Source organism: Saccostrea cucullata, unplaced genomic scaffold (assembly GCF_032062105.1).
Source record: "Saccostrea cucullata isolate Sc308-1 unplaced genomic scaffold, CSIRO_AGI_Scuc_v1 ctg14304, whole genome shotgun sequence".
Lineage (NCBI taxonomy): Eukaryota > Metazoa > Mollusca > Bivalvia > Ostreida > Ostreidae > Saccostrea > Saccostrea cuccullata.
Genome location: NW_026919355.1, coordinates 1 through 15,231, shown reverse-complemented (window position 1 = coordinate 15,231; position 15,231 = coordinate 1). Strand labels below are relative to the sequence as shown.

The window sequence follows — 15,231 nt, the reverse complement described above, 5'->3', positions numbered from 1 at the left end:
CGAAATTCAATTTAAAATAAAACCATGGACCTCATGAAAAATTTTATTTTTCAGAAAAAAAAACATATTTTAATTATATGAATACAGATTTGCTCAAAATATGCAAACAAATAAAGAACTAGTCGATCTGGTAAAAAGTATCTGCATTTTCACATTTGTTTTCTCTTCCCGCCATATTTCTAAGACCGGCGATCTCCTCGCCGGTCATTTCAGACCGGGGCATTCGGCGTACGCCGGCGAACCTTCCCCGGTCAAATGAAGTAACAAGCCGGGTTACGAAAGGTCAAGCGGCGCATTCGGCGTACGCCGGTATGACAAATGAAATCCTACCCATGTTTTGCTCTGGGAAACCTAAAATACGTGTCGAATAAAAAAGTAAAATAGGAGGTGCACAATGGCAATATGTAATAAAGATTCTGTGAAAGTTTCATTAAATTTCACTCAGTAGTATAAGAGGAGTTGTGGATAAGAGAAAAAGCGTAACAGACGGACGGACGGACGGACGTACAGACGGACGGACGGACAGACGGACGGACGGACGGACGGACGGACGGAAATCCCGATCACTATATACCCTCCCGCTTTTCAAGCGGGGGGTATAATAAGAAACAGAGTAAAAACAATATGTTCCCAAACTCCGTTTGGGGAACATAATTAGCACCTCCAGAGAATGGTTGCAAATCATCATGCCTAAGCAAGGTCCTATTGCATTGAAAAGAGGGAATTTAGAGGTTCATTCCAAAATGTTTTTATGTACAAAGCTCTATCGTGGTATTGGACTTAACATATGAACAAATTAAAATCTACACTATGTAAGGGAGTTTTTAAAGCTTCCATAAGTTTCGGGGAGGGGGTTGGGGGTTGGGGGTCCGGTCTCTCATGACAAAAAATAACTGACTCATATTTCTTCCTTTTTCTTGAATTTCCCTCTTTTCAAGAAATAGTCTTTAACATGAATAAGGGGAGGTTAAAAAAATGATTTATGCAATATAGTCACAAACAATATACGAGGGTTGTCCCGTAAAATCGTGGACAAGTTGTCTAGTGTGAAAAATAAACATCACTGCGTTCTGAAGTTTTCACTATTACTTAGTACATATTTTAGTAATATACATAGCAAATTTCAGATAAATAAATGCATAAATAAACAAATTATGAGATTTTATGTCAGGTATTGTATCACTTTACGGCGCATGGATTATAACGTCAAAGTGTCTAAACAGCGTCATGTTTTATCTTTGTTGAAAATAAAGTTGGATGAGTCCGACTTAAATTTAAGAATTTCATTGATACTCATTCTGTAGTCTCCATAAACAGTCGAAGAACCAATATTGGCACCGTCATGCCATCTTCTGAAGATTTATTAGTAAGTTACGAACAATATTCTCACCATCATTCAACTAATAGAAAATCTCATGTCGGCGGTCTACTGTGACAGCGTCTTTTGCTATAACAATAGGAGTTTGTCCGTATGTTTTGTACTCCCCAGGGACTCGATCAAAAAAGACTTCACTAAGAAAACTCCCATTTCATTTGTATACTTAAGATACGGTGATATTTTTATAATCTTTTTTCTTTTATGGTCATTTCAAGTCTCTTAAGGTGTCATTACAACATCGAAATAAAACTGAACTGCTCTCCGGTGCGCCGTAACGTCATAAAACGTCGACATTTTTAGTGTGTTGTGTTTACCACTTTCCCATTTCGAATGCTCGAGAAACTGCCAAAAATTAACCAAATGCTTTGAAATTTTTACAAAGACTACAAAATTGATTGTGGAATGTAATAAGGATAATTTTAATCCAAATCATATGTATTTAAAACTTTTATTTTGAATTGAAACTTGTGTATTCTTTAATAAAATCTTGGATTTTTGACCGTGCGCCGTAGGACAATACCCCGTGCTCATTCAAGCATAATAAAATCTTTATTTTTGCCTATATTTTATAAAAAAAATTATCATGCACTTAAATATGATAAATAAACATTTACTGAAAATTTCAGCTTAGTGCGCCCATTACTTTTCGAGAAAAACGTTTTGTCCACGATTTTATGGGACAACCCTCGTAAAGCTTTTGAAAAGGTCATAAAACAGGGCTTGGAGGAGTAACCATTCCTGTCACAGTCACATTCGAAGTAAACCCTTACTACTGGTCAGGGAGACATAGCCAAATAAGTTTATCTTTAAAAAAGCCAAACCATTATTTAAAATCGTCAACAAAATGACTTGAAATATAAGGTTGTGTATGTTTACAGGGTTATCATAATGTCGAAAGAACTTATAAAATGTTTACTCTAAACAAGGTTAAAAAATCCCTGCTACATGAATTTATTTATCAGAAGTTTGCCTCTAAAATTCATCGCCTTTAAAAATTGATCGTACTAAGAGCATGTTTCTTAATTTCGAATAAGTTAGGAGACCTAACCATAATATGCACTTGATGATACAATGACCATATATAAATAAGTAAAGTTGTCGATGGGAAAACTGACGACATATCGTTTGGAATACAATTAAGTTGTAATCTAGCACTTAACTCAAAGTCAGTAAAACATCCACCAATTTAACGGATGTTGCAGAATATGCATGGTTTCTTTAAAGCTGACATGAATTCTTAAAAACGCAACATTTTCATCTATGTACGACTTGTGTCATACCAACGATAGCCGTATTCCGCCATATTTCTTTCAGATACCTTGTCTCACAGTAACGATGTATACCCCAATGCGCTCGTTACAGTTGAATGATTTTTTGGTTTGGGTATCGACTTGTGCACATCTCCGATGGTAAAGCATATATGAGAACTCATAAGGAGATCAAGACATTTCTAAACCACAATAAACAAAATAATAATCATATTTCTGAATAATTTTTGATTTGAATCAAAAGAAAAAAATGCAAGTTTTGTGAGAAATTTAGATGCACGAGTACGTATTTTTACAATGCGCCAATTTATGCAGAATAAACTTGAAATAAAAAGCAGTAAAATCTGCAAACACATTTTGAAATTATTATCATTTGAATGGCACAAAACAACCAACGTCTTTGATTTGCGGCCCCTATGCAATTGGTGCATATCGAGAAAACGCCTCGAACGCTGTAAACGTACCCATACCTGGTAATAAGGTTACTGCATCGGTTCGAAGATGTGCACAAGTCAAGTGATATACACTCTGAATTCCATTTATTGAAATATGCATCACAAAAAAGAAATAAACTCCGTAAAAGCTCAATAGTAAACACACTGTCATTACTCCGTACAGACAAGCACCTAGTCCGTGCTGATCAGATTTTGGTCAGGGAAAATATCACAAGTGGAAAGAGAAGTTATTTGGTATTTGTGCGGCTGAAGGGGGGGGGGGTTATTATAACTGCTGTTCATAAGCTATAATTGTGAATTGTCTATCTACATGTAGTTCTAATATACATTCTATACAAAGTCACGTATATAGTCTGCAGTTGGTTTGCGTCATTTGTCAATTATAACTGATTATTGTAGTACTAATCTCAAATCTAAACCAAGTAATTTGATGTACGGTAATTATTTACTTCAAATCTTAAAAGCACTTCACCAGAATACAATTTTTTTATGTGTACATAGATCTATACGTTCTTTAACACACAAACACACGAAGAAATGCCATCCCCTGTTCAGATTGACATTTAGGTATTTGATTTTTTAGGGGGGGCGTGCAAAAATAATTGACATGACCGTAATCTAAATATTCTTGGAAGACAGACATCTCTGCCGAATTCAATTTTGTAATTTTTTTTAAATGTGTCACTCCGACCACAAAGTATGTGCATTTTGAGGTATGTATAAATGTTTTATAATTATGGTGTTATAGAGAGACTTTCGAGATTTCAGTATCCCTGCCTGATAGTCTAGCTATTTTTTTTATATTTAAAAATAATTTCTGTAGGAGTATTTGGGAGATAATTTTAAAAGCTAGGGTAGGGAGTCTTGACACTGGTTGAATACGGATAATTTGTATTTACTCTTTCGTATATTGAACTAACTCTCTCTCTCCCTCCGTAACCATCTCTTAGGGCAGTAATAGGTATAAGATCCTACGCACTTTGTGCTGTCCATTTATTAAGCCTAAGGACAGATCAAGGGTTTTTTTCAGGCGGGATGTCGAAACTTCATAAATTGTATAATAATTTTAATTTGGACGAGAAGTTAACCCAAATGGCCAAATTGAAAGAGAAACTAGAGGTACTGTGAGGAATGAGCTCACTAAATGATACCCCAGCCTCCCATATGATTATAATGGCAGTTTCATTGTTTTGCTATGGAAAACCCAAAATATGTGTAGGATCAAAAAGTAAAATAAGAGGTGCACAATGGCAATATGTAATAAACCTATAAGATTCTGTGAAAGTTTTATTTAATTTCACTAAGTGGTATAAGAGGATTTGGGATAAGAGATGGGTACCCCAAAGCGTAGCAGACCGACGGACGGACATAACTATTAGTATATACCCTCCCACTTTTCAAGCGGGAGATATAATAAACGTGAAATATACATCACAGGAATAGGTACATCGGGAACTTTCTCAAATACCTTCTCAAACGCATTGGCGTCGGAAGCAAATTGAAAGTGGGGGGGGGGGGGGCGCTAAGTGCAAAGAATTTTTTTTATACATTCAAAAAATCTGACAAGCTTAAAAAAGGGGGAAATGTCCTTTTCCTAAACACGAATATCCTATTTCGTGTGGGAAAGGGGGGGGGGGGTTGGTTCGAACTTCAATAACAAAATTTTTCTCCAAACACCAACATTTTCCTCTTTTTTAACTTATACTGCGACTTGTCTGTGAAAAGCGGGGGGGGGGGGGGCGAAACCTACGCAGCAATATTCAATGTCTATACTAAGTATATATTTGTAAAAAAGCCACCCCCGGTTCCGACACTTATATGCTGAACCTGGACAACAGTCAATGGAATTTTTATAAAGGTAATTGTAGGTAGAATGCAGAAATCCTCACAGGGGGTTTCCTCTCTCTTTTTATCTGCTTTTTCTAGTAATCATTAATTATTTATGTCTAGAAATTTAATTCACATTAAATTCTATTTTCATTTCATTGTACCACAGAATCAAACTCGTTTATTATACCCCTCGCAACAAGTTGCGTGAGGTATAATGTTTTGGACCCATCAATTAGCCTTTTTTTTTTGGTCAGCGCAACTTTTTATAAACTTATGCACAGAGTTTTGTCGAACTTTCGAGATATCTAAAGGAGTCAATGTGTCTGTATTTGCGCATCACCAGGAAATTCCGAAATCTTTATTTTTTCGGGAATTTCCACACTTTTACATTTAGATTTTGGCCATATCTTGAATACAAAGATGAGCAGTTTGTCAGGGCAATTCCTCATAAACCGCTGCACACAATTTCGTCAAAATTTTGCAGATGTTTAGGACAATGTGTATAGATGTGCATATTACAAGGAAATTACGATTCCTTTATTTTTTCTGTGAATTTCAGCACTTCGACTTTTGTGGGAGCGTGGTGTATGTGAATTTGCTCACTTTTTCTTTCATTGTTCATAAAATTATAAATAACTTTAAGCCAATACACAGTATTTATTTGATTATATTTGATCATAAAGAAATCCGATCTGTTTCCGACGTATTTCTTAAAATATTTTTATGAAAGTGTTATGCATGTTTTATTACCCCCCCCCCCCTTTCACAGGAAAATATCTTCATATCTTCAAAAGGTAAATGATTCGTAATAATGCATGCTTTATTATAAATTTGATGAAGTTAAGCCATGTTTTCAAAAATTTTATTTACACCATTTACAGACAAGAGTAATGTTTATTCTTGAAAAAAATTATTTGCATTATTTTCAGTCAACCCCACGGCGCTTTCAACCTTTGATATTTTCCCTGACCAAATAAAATGATCGGCATGGACCACGTGTGTCCAAGCAATTTTTACTGTTGAGTTAGCAATGGATTACATGATTTCTGAGATGCATTTTTCAATAAAAGTAAAATAGGATAATTCTTTCGACATGTGCACATCCCTGTAACGATAGCAGTATTCAGGTAAATATTTCTATCACTGAGTTTGACGCGTTTTCTCGACTGACCTGCATGGAATTTTTGCTCTACTTGGATGTATTCCGTGTAAGTGTATTTTATATATTGCAGCAAATGCATTCAAAAATAATTTAATTCTCGTTATAGTTCTAGTTTTTGTTGAATTTTTACTTTTCAAACATGTATTGGTCAGTTTATGGACTTCTAAGAACTATGCTATCGGGGATGTTCACATGTCGACAGCCAGGATAGAAAATCACTCAAGTGAAACAATTGTAAAAGGCTATATATAGCAGGTACAGGTGGCCAAAAATGTTCGATTAAATATGGCGGAATCGAAGAAATATGGCGGACAAAGGCGTACAGGAATGTAGTAAGTCGTACAAAGATGAAAACTGATGCCTTTTTAAGAGTTCATGTCAGCTTTAATGTACCCTGGTATATTCATTGAGATAAATCGAGTCGATATTTGAATGGATATTATTGTTAATTGATAAAACTGAAACTTAATAAACTCTGAAAGCCAAATCGAATGCTAAATCAAGGATTTTCTTCTTTTTATTGTAATTTTTTAAAATTAATTCTGTTTCCTAGGTGTGTTAAAAAAGATCGGTTAATAGAGGATTTCAATAAGTGCACCCTGTAATTTTATCAGACTGTAAGAAGACCTGGTCTGCAAAGACCATATAAAGGTTGTCAATGAAGATCTCCAGCATCTTTTCAGTTTCACCTTCAGAATAGCGTCACATTGATATTCAACAATTTGGAAGTACTAGTAATTTTTTATGGTGATTAGTCAGAAGATATGCGAATTTACAAGTTCAATTTTATTGAGAAAGTTGTTGTATATTATTTCAAAAAGACAAATATTTAAATCATGAGAAATTGATATTTAAAGTTTACAAAAGTTGTTGGTTATGAAGTTTCTGACATTTAAAAGAATGGAAGATTGTTTTTTTAAGTCCTTTGGATTTTTGCCACGTTTGGTTTGTTTTACCATGCGCCACGCAGAGGACCCTTTCAAGATTAAATACAGGGTAATGTAGCATATTTATTTGTTTTTTCGGCAGAGGATTCTCAATCCTCCATGGCACTCGATCCCACTTCTGATGTTTTAAAGTTCCGTGTTTGCTCTGCTCCTATATATTTTGAATTGTTATATAGACTTTTGATCTTGAATACTTTTCTTTCTCCATGTTTCATTCTTTAAACTTTTGCCTGAATCAGAGTATATGTTTTTTTTTCAAAAACGCATTGATAAATTTTTAATCTTGTAAATGCTTTAAAAAGACCAGATGTATATTTTTTTTAAGAAGAGGATCGTAAGTACTGTGATTCGTTGTTCTAAACTGAAATATAATTTCCTGTCGTACGCAGAAATATATATATTTATATCTATAAAGTGAATGTTATCGAGACATCCATTTCTCCTGTAAGTGTTTATGAAGTAGGAAAATATATGTTATAAAAAGAAATTTGACTGCATGATATTCAGAAAAAAGTTATTTGAGTCATACACAAAGGACTGAGGTCTGTATTACGGGAATTCAAGCCTATAGTTTGCCTTTCTTTGCAAAATTAATGTAGTATATTATGTAGTAGAGATAAAAGATATGGGTAGCAGAGACTGCTATCGGTCATTTATCCTTGTTATTATATGTGTACGGGGAAGTTTCAATCAGCTACATGTATATCCACCGTAAGTAAAAGGTTTTGCCTTCCTTGATTTATATTTTCATAGCTGTCATAGTTACCATTATTAACCATTTCATCTCTCTCTCTCTCTCTCTCTCTCTCCCACTCACACACACACCCTCTCACATACCCTTACATAAACTTGCCTCACACACACACACACAAACAAGGAATATATTTTGACTATAATGCACGTACATTGCCTTTATAAACGTAATTAAGATAACTTTTGTTGTATTTTTTCAGACTTCTCAGGATTCCTCGTAGTTATTGCACTTTTAGGATCGAAGGAGAATGTATCAGTGTGTTTATTGAAAAATTACTTACTAATAATTGAATTTAAAAGTGTTATTCAATATTTTAAAAAGGAAGTAAATATATGTTATTAAAAAAAGAAAACTTGTATCTGTGTATATGGTTACATCTACTAGACTGTTGGGGAAACATAATAAAATATTTAATAATAGATGTTTACAGACTTAAATTATACAAAAATAAAATCGAAAGCATCAAATATGAGTTTACTTGATACATCAAAATTTAAGGGTGTATGAATGGATACTATGGCGTAATTGTGAACAACCCTGCAGCTACCCTACCTATGGAAAAAAAATGTCAGTCGAACTGTTACTGAGGAGAAGAGCAGTGTGATCATATCAATGGATGTAAAGGTATGACATTATCAATATAGTCAGTAATACACGTACAAAAATCATATATAGCGTGTGTTTGATCATGCATGTGTTCGTATGTGAAGCAGATTTCATGATACGAGATTAAATTTTAAATTTGGTAAATAAAAAACTCTATTTCACGATAAGATAGAATACACGCATGATACGATAGGGTACACGCACGATACGATGGTATACATGCACGATACGACAGCACAGGATTTTCGTGTAATGGTGTTTGAAATGCCTTAGATTTTTATCTATTTTATATTCAATATATATATTTAAGAATATCCGATCCTCAGCCAGGAAGGATTTCTCAAAAAATTAATGTTTGATTTGAAATGCATCAAAATGAAGCTTGAAAATGATTTTTTCTTCTTGGAACAATTTTCATTTTATTCATCTTAATAAGATTCAAGGTTTTTTGAAGTCTTAGAAAATGTCTTGTAAAAGTTGACATTTGTACACCAAAAATGATACAGTTTTAAAGATTTTCTTGAATCCAGTCTTAGATACCAATGCTTATTAGCATGATATGAAATAAGAAGTGATTTGTGGTGTCTTGCAATGATAGCAAAAGTCTTTAACACTATGTATTATGGAATACATGACGGAAATAGAAGACAAAAAAATACTAAATAAGTATAAAAAATCATGACAATTTCTCTGAATGCCCGGATACCTATCATTTTTTAACCTAAAATATATTTACCGACTAATTTGCAATTAAAAAATGCATTGCTGATATTCAAATTTGCCTTTTCTGCAAAAATATTTGAGATTTGACAATTTTCCCTATATAATATGATTAACTTTAATCTTTAACTTTAAAGAAATACTGTGGATAAATTTACATAACTTTGTGGATTCAGAGATACTTTTATGACTATTTTGATAACTTAACTGCTCCTTACATAAACGTGAGGATACTAAATGTAAACATTATTAATATAATAACTAATAAATTTAAAACAAAATCAAAATAAATTTAAAACAATGACTTTTTTCGTCATAAAAAAGTTACACAAATCTTCCGTATAGTGTGAATAAAGGGATAAAATGGCAGTAGCTGTGGTTTACTTACGCTTATAACATTACACTTCTTTGAAGTTCAGTTTTGAACCTCTTTTCGTGTTATGGCCTTTTGAGTGCCATAGATTTCATAACATTTTACTCAAAACAAATGTGTAATGTAAATATTACATTATTATTCATACATAGCACAGTTAAGGTTACAAAAAGGGGACAGAGCCTAATTTGTACGGGAAAAATTAACTATGAAATCCTCCAAAAACCAACAATTGTTATAAATACTACAAAATGAGGTAATTTGCTATTTTAACCTGTTGGAAACCATCAAACTTTATTATAATTTACTACAGCATGCTGATTTGCCAATAGTTAAATGCCACATAACAAGTTATAAACAATTCACTGATTGCAATCCACTTGGCGACGTGATGTCATTTCGTAAAACGTGATGCAGTTTATATGTAGTTAGAAGCAGATCAACTAATATTTTCTCAACGAAAATATATTCTATAATTGATTAAAATTTTATTTACAGTTTTTCTCTAGGTCATTAACCTGGATTCAATGCATTTTTCACGATTTTATTGATATATTTATTGTATATTTCGTATTTGTTTGATACTGCCGTATATTTGTATGCAAGTACATCGGGGGTATTGTGGGGGTCTTTATTAATCGATCTAGTGCAAGGACATACATTCAGTGGATCATAGTAAGATTCTACAAATCAGTCCTAGAAATATCAAGGTATCTAAAAAGTTGCGTGTCCCTGATGAAATCTTGAAAATAATTTAAGTATATCAATATTTCATGCCGTTGACGAGCAAAAAATACAGCATTCGGTGAAACAAGTGGGATTTTAACAGTAAAATTGCAGAATCTATATAGGATCGCAGCACTTTTTCAAAATCTCCAATACTTGTTGAAAATCTTAATAAACTTAAGTTAGAATTTTACCTTGGTTATGCCCTTACACTAGTGAAATTTATAAGTAACCTCAATACTGCAAGTAAATGTGCTAAAATCAAGTGACTGCAGCATCACATGACAAGTCTATATATAAAATCTAATCGTCCTCAATATATAGTTATTAACCATAATACCAATTATCCGATATGAATATAGTACTAAAAATAACCGCCTTTCCGATTAATGATGAATTCATTTTTAATTACAAAATATTGTCGATATTTCTACGCGCACCTTAACTGTACTGCATATCAAAAAAAGTTTTGCAATATTCCTTATAGAGTGTATGAAGGGTTATAATGGCAGTAGCTGTGACCAACCGTGTAGCTACCCTACTTATGGAAAGGATTGTCTGTCAACGTGCAATTGTGAGGAAGAGTACTGTAATCATACCACTGGATGTAAAGGTATGGCATTATCAAAGTGATTGGTATTTTTTTTTAAATATCAATTGTATTCCCTTGCAGTTGGTAACTAAACAAAATGATGTATCTATTCTTTTGTTATTTAATAACGAATATCATGTTAATGTTTGGAATTCTTTTTGCGACATCTTCTCATGCATTTAACAGGATGATATTTATAGGTGAAGATCTTTAATACAATTTAAAACACTCTTTCTCATTAAGTGTCCATATCTCTCCAAATGAAAATTGATTTATTGAACAGAGCCATTATATTCTTTAAAATATCATTTCTTTCGTTTTTATTTCATGAAGATACATGTACATTTATTTTTAGTGAAATTCAATACAGTGAAATTCATTTACGGCCAATCCATGCTTCAAGTAACCTTTCTTTACTCATTGCAAGAAAATAAAAACGAGTCATTGACTGGCTATTTGCCATCAACGCGTTTTTACTCCATCGATGGTATTAACGTATTCACCAGTGCGATCAGAAGGCTGTCGACCACTAGGAAAGCAAAGATATTACATGGATCTTCGAAGGTAGAAGGGGTTATTAGATCTATAAGTGCCAATGTATACTTATGTCTACACTGGTTTTCATTTAAATGTTATGAAGTATATAACCGTATTATTCTCTTGAATAAAACAAAATGTCAGTAATACATATGTTATGTACACAATTGGATTGTCTACGAATTGCGTTTATATGCGTCATATTGTTGCACATTATTGTTGATCAAAAAATGAAGCTAAATTGTTACTGCTTAATAACCTTTGATTGAATGTTATTGGGTTTTTTATTTTGTAGAGAATTGACTGTTCAAAAGATTTTCCTATATAATTATATCAAAGACATTCTTTTATAGTGTCCATTGTAGGAATCGCAAATTGTTTGGAGTTCTTAAAAAATTAATTGTTTTTCTTTACTTGTAGGAAATAGCATGGAAATGGATCACAAATAATGTTTGTCATGAAATTTTTAACCAAATGAAGAAAAGAAGTACCATTTTTAGTACCTGTTTTATTCATATCTTCATTTTCATTTTCATTATTTAATAATTGACATAAATAAGAGTAAAATACTGCTTATAGTGTTAAAAGAAAGCAAACATTTAAAATAGATAATAAAAAAAGCAGCATGATAAAAGAATCCCCGAATCATTACTATATATTGTGTTTCTAACGTTTCGTGTAGCTTAAATAAAATCAGTCATTTTTTCCGAATCAATTGAAGCAATTTGTTTAAAGGATATTTCGGAAGCTTTCATACATTATTGTTCCTTTTATGAATACCTGATATGGCGGTGCTTTGTTCGACTAAAATGAGAACACAGGATTGGAATGTGAATGGTCATTTAACAAATAAAACTTTTTTAAAGTGTTCTAAGGTAGTAACTTGTATATCAAAAGAGACTTTATATATCATGCGTTTATTGTACATAATCGATATCCATGATTGCTACAAACACTTTTGATACCTCATCGCCACCGTTGATATAGACCTTTACTAGTTTCCTAATCCAGACTCTTTGTTATCTATGGAGAAGCGATGGCAAGAAGTATAAGAGTAAGTCTTCTCTACATTTTATTCTGTTTTTAGTTTTCATAGTTTATTTATTTATTTATTTTTATTATAATTTCTTTGAGATAGATCACAACAGTTCGTTATCTTCATCTTTTTCTTTTGTTCCAAAATATCATAATTAAAGTTTTGTAGAGAAGCTACTGGCCCCTATTGTTAAAATCTGTGCTTCGAATCTATTTTTTGTGCGGAATAATGGTTTCAGCAACAAAAAAGGACCACAGTGTTTACTCGTGTTTTCTATTATGATGTTTTTAAACGTTTATTATGAAAACTCTTTTGAGCAAATACGGAAATCCTTAACACTAGGAATAGCAAACACTTTCATTTAATTAAATACAATTAATAGCTTCCTTTAAATAAAAAATTAAATAATACTTCATGTACAAGGAACATGAGGAAAAACTGCTCTGTCTCTACGTAAGAGACTAAATGTAGTTTAAGTTTTAAAAGGAACTTAAAATTACATTTGTTTGAAAGCATTTTTATCGTTTGTTGTAATGCATCATATTCTAGTTGTGTTTGTTTCCAAAAGCAAGTTTATTTATCTGCTATTTGATAAAATGTTTATGTTTGTTTGTTTGTATGTTCTTTAACCTTAATCTCGAGAATTTTTTACTCATATGGAGACACAACAACTTGCAGGTGGAGAGCTACAAATTCTGTCCTATCCTCGGCACTCATTGATCAGGGAGGTGTCTTTTTCGCACCAGCACCTACTGCGACACGGGACCTCGGTTCACACGGTCTCATCCGAAGGACCAGTCTCCACGTCCCACAGTGGAATTCGAACCCTCGACGTAAGGATCTACTCCTTACTTCTATATACTACAGCAGACGCTGCGCCACAAAGGCTACGAATGTTTATTTAAAATCTTTCCCATGAAATGTTCTTTTGATATCAAACTTTTTTCGAGAATTTCTACCTTTGACACATAATGTTTTCAATTAGTTAAGCAGTCTTATTGATATTACAGAGAAATATTATTGTGTTGATATCTTTATTTGCTGTATGCAATGCCTAGTACATAAGCTAGTAACTATGTAATGGAATATCTATACAGATTTTTTTCTTTCTTGTGTCCATTTTACAAAAGAACTTACGACTCAGACCAAAAAACTTCAGATCATTGTAAAATTTTGCAAAATTAATAATTCTCTTTGACATTGTGTGTAAAATTGTGTCATAACATTCCTTTTAAAAGGTTAAAAATAATTTTTGATATATTGTTCATTAAAAAGTTATATGAAAAATTAAATTTGGTCTTAAGTCGTTGGTCCTTTTGTAAAACGGGCACCTGACTCTTATAACCTTGAACATCTTGCAAAATGGAAGACCATGGCACTTTTACTTATTATTAGGTATGTTGCTGACTGTCTACAGAAATATATAGATGACGAGGTACCACCCTGTATGAGATTGGTCTTTTCTAAAGAAAGTCAGAAACAATCCCGTAAGTTTCAAATTTTCTTGATCATAATGCGAGTCACGAACACAAAAAATCCCTTTAGCAATATTTATCAATATGGAACACATAAACACACAAAATACCAAGCAAGAGAAAAATAAATACAAAAGGAAGGACATAAAATAAATAAACATTGCCTCTATTCAATACAGATAACTAGTACGCAATGACCGACATTTTGATTTACTCAGCGCTTTACTGATACTCACACCTCTGTATGCACATTGTAAAGGACATTTTTAATGATCATCTCAGTTTGGTGTTAATACTTAGTGGTGGTTTGGACCAAGGTAAAAGTAGATTAACACATAGTTTTTCCTTAAATTATTAAATAATTATTACATGTACGATTATTTCACCTTTTGAATTAATTATTTTATTACATATAAGTTGGAATAGAGGGAATTGCCTCAACGTTGTAGTATAGAGTGGTGATAAGCTAGCAAAAAGGAATATAATACCGCTTTTTAGTGTAAAATAATTATATAATTTTTAGACTTCCAGATGAACAGGAAATTAAAATGTTTGTATAAGGATCTCGTAATCATTTTCAGTTATTATGGTTTTGGATTTAGCTTTCACTATTTAAAGTACATACAGGGCAATATGTGTAAAGTATTACATGTATGTAGAAGATGTTATTTATTATTGCGATGTATTTGTTTGGCTGAAGTTGTTTGTTTGAAAAACACACCTAAAAGTAAGTACTTAGTAAGTGGTTATAATGTGCCTATATGTGTATATAATTTATCATTCTGTCAAAATGACGACTGACTTTTTTCATACTAATCATTAGTTCATTATTTATACACTGAATTGCTCTATGTAAATGCCAGTCGTATAGCATTTCCCCAATTCAGAGCCGTTTATTTTTTTTTTCACTTTTGCAACTGCAGATTCAATCAGCCAATGACATTTGGTTATTAGATCTTGACAAAAAATACTCTAATTTTATTTCCATATCCAAGTGCAATGAGCATGGAAGTAGTGATGAATGTTTAAAACATCGAAGGAATCCATGTTATCTTGATATTTTTACCGCCATTATTGAACATGCGGTCGGGCTAATAGCAGGAAACATACAATATTGCAAGTTTTACTATACAAAGGAAAACAATTTTAGTCTAGACAATATGTAAACGTCATTACATGTATATCTGTAATGAGAAATACAAGTCTAATTTCTGGATAACAATTTTTAAAACTTGCAATAATAAGAAATTAATACATGACTGTACATTTAATGAAAGGTGGGGCTAATATCAGTAAAACACTCATTGAATGGAATTAAAAAAAAACAAACAAACAAAATTAATTCCCGTTCTGTTTCAATAAATTTATTTTG

At 32.4% G+C, this 15,231-nt stretch overlaps 1 long non-coding RNA gene across 1 annotated transcript; it reads left to right on the top strand.

The window, feature by feature from the left end:
* Positions 1–7,555: 7,555 nt before the first annotated feature.
* On the top strand, positions 7,556–15,135 carry LOC134229775 (uncharacterized). Its single transcript, XR_009984231.1, has 4 exons — positions 7,556–7,751; positions 7,994–8,049; positions 8,293–8,418; positions 10,707–15,135. It is a non-coding gene; the product is annotated as an uncharacterized LOC134229775 (long non-coding RNA).
* The last annotated feature ends 96 nt before the right edge of the window (positions 15,136–15,231 follow it).